Raw genomic sequence first — 9,471 nt, 5'->3', positions numbered from 1 at the left:
GCAATTGGAAGGTTCATTTGGAATCAGTTAATCACCAGGAGTCAAATTCAGGTGGTGCCTACATGATGCAAAGACATAGAAAAATGGACCTAATTACTCCAAAAATGAACTAATAGAAATGAAAACATTTGAACAGTCTTTGGTGTCTATTATTTTCTTTTATCCTCACACTATCCCTGTAAGATAGACAGAATAGGGACTCTAATTTGGATTTTACCGATGAAAAGACTGAAGCTCAAAGAGACCTAACTTGCCCACTATCACCCAGGGAGGTGATAGTAGGGCTCAGACTAGGGTGCAAATCTCCAGACTTCTGTGAAAAAAACAGATATGACCCCTTTGCTGAATGCATTTGTGCTACTACCTGCCTTAGCTGACATTTCTAGGCTTCATCTCCTGTACCTGAACCTAAGTTACCTGTTTTTTTGCTCTTTGTAATCTTGCTGGTATTCCATTGGTCCACCTGAATTAACATACCTGCCAATTCCAAGTTATCTCCTGGGCTTCTAGTTCCAGTTTTCCCTGTTTTATTGCCACTGCTATGTCTTCTTGACCTCTTTGTCTTCATGTAATAATCAAAGATTGCTTTCAAGGAGGCAGTAGAACATAGCAGTTAAGTACATGTGCTCTGGAGTCTGACTACCAAGGCTTAAATCTTGTCCCCACTACTTATTCCTCATATGAACTCGGGCAAGTTAAATAATCCCTCTCAGTCTCAGTCCCCTCATCTGTAAACTGGGAATAATAATACTTACCCTACAGGGTTTTTATGAGTATCACATGAGATAAGGTAAAGACCTTATCACAGTAATATACATGATAGAATAAAAGCTTTCACTGTTGAACCAGAGAAAACTAGGTTTAAGTTTTACTTCTACCACTTGTGACCATGAACAAGTTGCTTAACTGCTCTGTGTATCAGTTTGCTCATCTGTAAAATGGGAACAATAATAGTACCTATCTACTAGAGTAACTGGGAGGATTTAAGAGAAAACCCATCTAAAGTATCTGGTACATATTCAGTACTCAACAAGCGGTAACTATTGTAATTATTTATATTTTCAGCCTCAATGCCTGGCATGGTGCCTGATACATAATAGACACTCAGTAAATATTTATGGAGTGGAAATAAACAGCCTAGCATTTGCAACAGGAGGGACAAAAGAAACAAAACATCATCCCTCGAGAGACTGGATAGGAGTGGACAAGATAATTAGTGGGCTGAATGAGGATTAATGATGTTGAATCCTTGTGGAGGTACTTTTTTCCCGAGAGGGGACACCTTCTTTGGCATAAATGTCAAGCATCACTCATCTCATAGAGGGTTTGGGTGTCTGGTGTTTTGTCTTTATTAGGATGTCAGTGAGGAAAGACTGAGTGTGGTTGCTTGGTTTTAGTAAATTGATTTGAAATTTTCTTCTGAGATAATTCCCAGCTAACCAGATCTTGAGACAAAAATATAATTATATGGGAAAAAAACCCCACATTCCTCACAGAATTCACTGTGTTACAATTAAAATAAAAACGGTGCCTTTGAACGTCTGGGTATGGCCCGGAAGAAGTCAGACCAAAGGCAATCGTGATCCTGGGCCCTTGTCCTCACTGGCTACCCCTCTCCTCAACTAGGACACTTCCAAGAAATGCAATCAGCACTGGCTCCCCTCATTGTTATTCAAATCCTTACTTCTCTCCGACTGAGATTCCGCAGGATCCCTGCATCCACAGGTAGGGAGAGTGAGCAGTGAAAAAGGCTGTTGAAATATAGCTCCGCAATCGGAGTCCCTGGGCTGTCAGCAAGTGCATACGAGTATGTCCAGGTATCGTCACTGCACTATCTACTGTTTCTCAGTGCAGGATAACAGTGAGTGAAGTCATTTGCTGCTTGGCAATTCAGGGAGCTGCTCTAAGTCTGGGACCCAGAATCAGCCTGAGCAAGATGGCAAAGTCTGGCGAATTTGTTCCTAAGCCACAAAACTCCCATTTCTGAATGGCTAAGTTTACTTTCAAAACTACTCCAATATTCCCCCTCCTCTCACACTCAAGTGCTCTGTTAACCCCTGCCCAGTTCTGATAGTGAATCAGCCCATCCTGGCCACAATTGTAAACCTCACTTGCCTGAATCTCACTCAGCGTTACTGAATGACTGACTAAACTGATGAACTGATTTCTGCACAAGTGTCCATATCAGACAGTGGCCCCACTCACAATTATTACGCTTTGAAAGCAGCCTTCAATAATGCCCTTAGTTTAAAAAAGAACATTCCAGAAAGTCTTTAGACACCACAGAGTTGTGTAGAGTTGGATATTCTCCAGCACGCCAGCCTGGCGGCAATCATCCTGTAGGATCCAGGCCTAGGCTTGTGAACTCCAGACACATCTGGCTCTCTCCTGTCCGTAGGCCAAAGGTTGGCTTGATGGATTGGTATCGGCTGTTTCTTCGACAACCACTTCATCACTTCATCAGCCCACTGAGCCTGTCTGCCACTCAAGCAGTGCATGGATAGTGAGTTTTGATACACTGATACTGTAGTACATGGGCTCCATCGCAACCCCAACTTTATCCCTCCTGACTCACCCATAGCCCTGAAAGCCATAAAGAAGATGAGGCAGGAGGGGAGAGATGGGTATCAGGCAAGCCAGCCATTTACAGGTGCAGGGCAACTAAGGACATAGCTTTTGCCTGGATTGGCAGCCCTGACCAAAGCGCAGGGCGAGGCTGAGAGTCACCAAAGACAATCTCAAATACTATTCTTTTTGTTGGGTGTGTTGGAGAGTGGTAGTCACAGTTGATAAAGGGAAAGCTACACTGTAGGCTGTGCCTCTGGTATCAAATGACACAAAGTCAGGAGTAGCATTTGTTGGTATAGGGCAAATACATGAATAATAATAGCCACAATTTGTAAGTGCTTCCCATAAATTATTACTAATATTTATAATGATCCTGCAGGGTCACTCTTATTCCCATTTTACATCTATGTAAACTGAGGCTTAGAGGGGTGACTAATATTGGAGCTGGGGTTTGAATTCGTCTATGTCTAGCTCCAAAACCCCCATGCTCTTGTCACTATGCCCCATTGCTTTCCTGCACCATGCTGCTCTGTTTAATTAGGGTGGGTCTGCTGAAAGAGCATGCCTCCAATAAAGATGTCTCTTCATTACCCATCCCATAGCAACGGGGGAGGACACATCTGCTGGGAGTGGGGAAATGATACAGGGAAGGCTTCAAGGAGGTGGCTGCAGCTGAACTGGGCCTTGAAGGATGGGTGGAATTTTCATAGACAGAGCTGGAAGGAAAGAATATTCCTGAAGCTGGCTATAGTGTGCACAAAGGCATAGAAAATGGCGGGGTTAAAGGCATGGAATTTGGAGTGAGAAAGAGCTGGGTTTAAATCGAGCTCTGCCACGTACTAACTGCATTTAATAGCCCCAGCCTTCCTATGTTACCCGCCAACTTCCTACCCACACCCTCTCACATTCACCCATCCAGCATGCAGGTGCCAGCTTGCACTGGCTTGCAAGAACCGATAGTGCACATGTCTTCCCAACTCTGAGGTCAGTGCCCTCACATATGCAGCTGGAAATAAATCCTGGTGGGAATATTTACACCATGGAAATTGGCAAATGCCACAAATCAGATTTTTTTTTTTCTTTTAGAGAGATGGTTGTTAAACATTAGCCAGCACACCACTGCATAAACTCTCCAGCGGTGGAGCCAGGGTATTTGCATTTTCTCAAAAGCTCCACATTAATTCTGCAGGCTGGCCACTCACAAAGCTTCTTGGGGTAGTAGATCTCAACCTTAGGTATGCATCAGAATCACTGAAGGGGGAGCTTGCTAATATGTGTGCTAATATGTGCTATTCCTGGATCGCCTTCCTAAAATTCTAATTCAGTGAGTCGAGTGAAGCCCAGGAATCCGTCCTTTTACAAGATGTCCCACTCCCCATGATTCTGTTGGAGGTGATCTAGGGTATTTTGTTTCACCTCAAGTTAATAGGCACTGCAGGTAATAGAGGAAGAAATAGCAAAATGCAGGACTCTCCGCCTGTGTGAATCACAGACATCTGAGAAATTAAGAGAATCACCAAAATTTCTCACCAGCTTTTCCATTTTTACCATTGAGAAAGTAATTGATTAAGCATCTGGAGAGAAAACTTTCATCATAATGCAGGTGGCAAAAAAGCACAGGAACAAAATGCACAAAGTAAAAGAGAGCTTACCATCTAGGCAGGGCGATTTCTCTTGGCCATCTCTCTCCCCAAATCATGCACTATGTACATACATAATGTACCTGAGAAAATTACTGGAAAAACGAGAGTTTAGGAGAGATCAAAGTCCCATCTTGGAAAAAGGATGAGGTTTGGAGGGTGGAATGGAGAAGAAAGTCAAAAAGGCAGAAAGAGATAGTAGGTAAGCAGGCAGGTTCTGGAATCAAACTGCCTGGGTTTAAATCTCTGTCCTGCCACTTACTCATGATGTGACCTCAAGTTATATATTAACTCTGTGCCACACATTCCTTATGTGTAAAACAAGGTTATTGTTAGTAACTACCTCCCGGGATTGTCATGAAAATTACATGAATTAATATCTGTAAAGTGCGTAGAACACTGCCTGGCACGTAAGAAGTACAATATGTGTTTGTTAAACAAATAAATGGCCAGTTAGAAAGGAATACGTTCCTGAGGGCTATGAGCCAGAAATTGTTTTCATGGCTGAATTAGAGTCTGCCCACTTGCTTCATGAAAATAAAAAGTGTGGGAAGTGCAACATGGATCCCCTCCATTAAACTCTCACCTGCCTGGGAGTGGAAACCACTGGGATTGTTTTATGTGAGCAATGTGACAGCTTGCCTGACATTGAGGTGACATATGAGCGAGGGGAAACAAAAACATCTCTGCTGTGCGTGGCTAAACTATTTCTCTGAAAGAATGTGGAAGATATGTAATTATTTTCATTATTCATCATATAAATAATGCAGTTCTCCGAGCTCATTTGGTGTTACCTAAAACACGGAGTTGCACGATTTCACTTTGTGGGCCACGTCTCTCCTGGCATTTTCCTTAGTCAGACTATGTATCCCTTACTGCCCAGCAGTCCCAGTCCACACCTATTCTGGTTGTAACAATAGGGACGGGGTCTGGGTTCCACCAATTCAGCACATGTGGAGACCTAAGTGGCGGCCAAGGAGAGCAGATAGCTAATTAACAGATATTCAAAACTGAAGCCTAAAAGAAAAAAAATAAAGGAAATGGAACAATTTTATCAGGGAAAACCAAAGAGTGATTTGACTCGTTTCTAGAAACTGTAAGGCATCACTACATGAAGAGGAAGATGGTATCGTAAATCTCCGTGAAGGAAAAATGAGCGCGAAGTTACACTGTCAGTAACTTAGATCAGATATAAAGAAGAACTTCCTGAGAGAAAAGGGTAATAGGCGCTGCTGTGGATTATTGGGTAGGGCAGAGAAAGGCCGAAGGACCTGGCTCAAGCAGTTTTCTTTTTTTTTTCTTCGTTTAATTTTATTTATTTTTATACAGCAGGATCTTTTTTTTTGAATATTTGAATTTTATTTATTTATTTATACGGCAGGTTCTTATTTCAAGCAGTTTTTAACAGGGTCTCCTGGAATAGTCCCAATGTAGTTCCTCCTAGAGGGAGGGAAATAAACTAAATGTTGCCTCAAGATCTCTTCCTATGAGTATGTAACTGGAAACATCCATGGGAATATCCTGAAGCTACCACCGATGTCCCTAGGGATATGAGGATGCAGAGCTGGGGGCTGTGGCCTCTTTATTGACACAGATTACACAGAAGATGTGGTCTCACAGGGGAGGCAAAGGAAGCAAGCACCTTAGCCTATCCCCAGTTTATCCTTTTGTCTTTAAACTATCTGTCTCATTTAAGATAGTCAGGTCCAAGTTAGATTAGATTACAGCAAGGAAATAGGATTCTTTTAAGTAGATAATGTAAAACATGTCTAAGGAAACTCAATGGTAATTGCATTATCTCTGGCACGCTGTCAGGGAATTATCTGTATTGTATTAGGTGGTGGAATGATGCCAAAAAGCTATTTAAAATGCAAACCCAGTTGTGCTAGTCAATCAGTCATTGGTTACAAATGAATTAAAAGCTGGAAGGTTTCACATTCATAATTCCAGTCACCCTCCTTTACCAACAGTGACGAGAGCTGAATACAATTAACAGGTGACAGCTTGAACAGGAAGAAAAAAATCCTTGTGATGATAATCTCACCTCCTGACCCTTCTTCCTCTTTCCTGCACCGAGTTCAGGATGTTTGCAAAATGTCAGCCAAAGGAGCAGTGTTCAGCATCCTATGCACGCTTCAGTCACTGCTGAGAATTGTCAATAATTCTGTTTTCATGATACCTTAACACCTGTATCATAATATGTTCAATCTGGACTAAATGAGGGTGATAACATTGGTAAGGATTTCCCTCCCCCAATGCTCACTTCTTTTACTGGTGACTAGTTGGAAAGCCCAAGACAGTTGTCACTAGTACACCAGGGCAAGGGGACCTTCTTGTCAATTACATGGCATCAACCCCATTCAGCATTTCTCTGACTGGATCCTACTAAATGACAGGAAAATCTTTACTATTAAAGCTGATTAAAGAAACCCACTGACTGGGCTATTAAAGCTGGGCCTATTTCTGCAGTGCTAGCTGATCTTCTAGACTTTAGAATGTATTTCCTGTCCCTAGTTGTAAGAGGACCTACTGTAATGCGTGGGGTGGGAGGAGAGATGGGGAATTTCTGGAGAGATGGTAAAAATAATATTTTTTGTCTCCAAGGCAACATAGGAGAGTATTGTCTTCCCATAATTTTTTTTTTCTGGTCATGACTACAGCTCTCATGGGTCTGATGAGCCTCTATATATTCAAGAAAAAAAATTAAGTCCTTGACTCCTTAGGATACTATACAGTTGCCACAGTGATAATCTTAGAACTCACCCTCCATTCTGACAAATAAGCTCTTTCCTTTAATATTTATCTTGTAAAGAGTAAGAGAATGAGGAGTACAGAATGAATACAAGACAAGCTCAAGATGTTTTATTGTTTCACACTCATTGTTTCTGTTGTCTAGGACACAATGGAAGCAAGAAGAGCAAGGCTCTATTTTCAACAAAAGCTCAGAATCTCACAGGAAACAGGACCATCTGAATAATGAAAGCAATTGACCAACCCCAAAGGAGTTACATTCAGCCCAAGAGATGCCATAATAAGAAAGTTAAATCTTTGCTTTTGGTAGGCCACTGTGCCTTCCTTTGATAATACCCTAAATCTCCTTTGGAAAACAACTCCTTCACCACTCTCAGTTCATGTGGCTGACCCCATGCCCCTGACTTCACAGAAAAGCAGGTGACTCAGTCCTGGCGAATAAGAGTAAATCTCAAGATATTAACTGAAATTATTGGAAAAGAGAGTTTTCCTACTAGGACTGCTAAGCTAATAGGATGTAAATCTAGAGCTGTCGGTATCCATCTTGGCTGAGAATAACACTGAATTAGAGAAAAGCAGAACCAAGTGATAGAAACAGATTCCTAATGACCTGGCTGTACTGCTTTGATCCAGCCATGCCTGATGCTAAATACCTCTCTGGATTGTTTACTTACATGAGTCAATTTTTCTTCCAAAACCACTTTGAGTTATTTCCTTTCTTACACACAACTAAAAAAGTCCTAATTCATGTACAACCAAACTATGATAACTGTTATTTGGAGAGCACTTTGGAGTCCTTTGGAATCCAATTAATTGCATGATTACTGCCTTTACTGTTAACAGTGTCACTATTCCCGCGATTGTGCCATTGCTTGAATTTGACTAGACTCCTTTAAAAAAATTATACAGTGAGCCCACAAGAACAAATATCTTTCTATTCAGCAAATACAATCTAGACTAGCAAAACAACTTGACCTAATTCTTAGTTTAAGAAGTCACTATTTTATAGGATTATTTAAAAATCTGATTATGTTCTAGGAAAGAGGGGCAGTGTCTCTTTGAAGAGAAATATTAGTGTCAAGAGCCAGGCTATGGGGTTCCCTGGTGGCGCAGTGGTTGAGAATCTGCCTGCTAATGCAGGGGACACGGGTTCGAGCCCTGGTCTGGGAAGATCCCACATGCCGCGGAGCAACTGGGCCCGTGAGCCACAATTACTGAGCCTGCGCGTCTGGAGCTTGTGCTCCGCAACAAGAGAGGCCGCGATAGTGCGAGGCCCGCACACCGCGATGAAGAGTGGCCCCCGCTTGCCGCAACTAGAGAAAGCCCTCGCACAGAAACGAAGACCCAACACAGTCAAAAATAAATAAATAAATAAATAAATTTATTTTAAAAAAAAAAGAGTAAGCTGCTAACTTAATTTGACTTAGGAATAGTCTTGCTTAGTTTAAAAAAAAAAAAAAAGAGCCAGGCTATAAATCTGCTATGAGAGTTTTCAATGAGTAAATATAACTGATTATATAGAGAGGGAATTACTGATTTGACAGTACAGGTGGAGGTAGGGATAGGAATATTGGAATGATTTGGATTTAAGGAACTGGGGAAACAATCAGAGAGGGAAGAGGTAGAGTGAAGGCTAAGGAATAGAAGGAGAGAAGGTGTGGAGAAATAAGAATTTCTCTATCCTAAGTTATCCTTAGGATTAAGCCTCCAATAATCTAACCAGAGCTATACCTAGCATAAGGGCAGAGATCATGTACCACATTACAAAAAAATTTTGGAGAAAATGTCTAAATATATGTAAATTTACTTATCTCTAAATTGTGTACATAATCCATTATAATTCACTAATATCTCAAGGCAAAATATACACTCAGGATGAGATATAATCAATAATAATAATGGACATAAAGAGGTTTTTTTTAATTGTCTTCTCAATTTTGTTTTGTTTTGCTTGGAAAACTGCTTTTCTAAATTAATTAGATCACCACTGTTTTTACCTGATAATTCAATAGCTGATGAATAGCTCATACCACAAAACAGGAGAGGTGCCAGCTCTGCCATTTTATTGTTGTTCATCTGTGCTTACATGATGAGTATGATCTTCAATCCACAGTTGCTTTGAAGAAATATTTATTAAGCCACGTGTTCATTTTGCGAGTTTATTTAATTAAAATCAGATAATATAATTCATAAATTCACTCATCTGGAATACATAAACTGCGATGTATTGCAATGTTCTGAAGGCAGATCAATGAGTTTCTAGTTGTGAAATTCTTACCCTTCCCTCAGGATATCTTGTGAATCAGGTGGAATGAAACTCTCTAACATATATATTAAATAAGGGTACAAATGTCAATCTGAATATCAAATGTAAACACATCCTAATTCCTTTCATATAATGAAAGTTAAGATAACACTAGAATTTCTAATATTTTCTTCCAGCATGCCATTTTGGAGACTACCACTCTAGAATCCTCTTCAGCACAACACATAGACATGTGCCATCATAAAA

Source organism: Balaenoptera physalus (genome assembly GCF_965194825.1).
Source record: "Balaenoptera physalus genome assembly, chromosome: X".
In the NCBI taxonomy this organism is placed as follows: domain Eukaryota; kingdom Metazoa; phylum Chordata; class Mammalia; order Artiodactyla; family Balaenopteridae; genus Balaenoptera; species Balaenoptera physalus.
Note: the sequence above shows the minus strand (reverse complement) of the source record.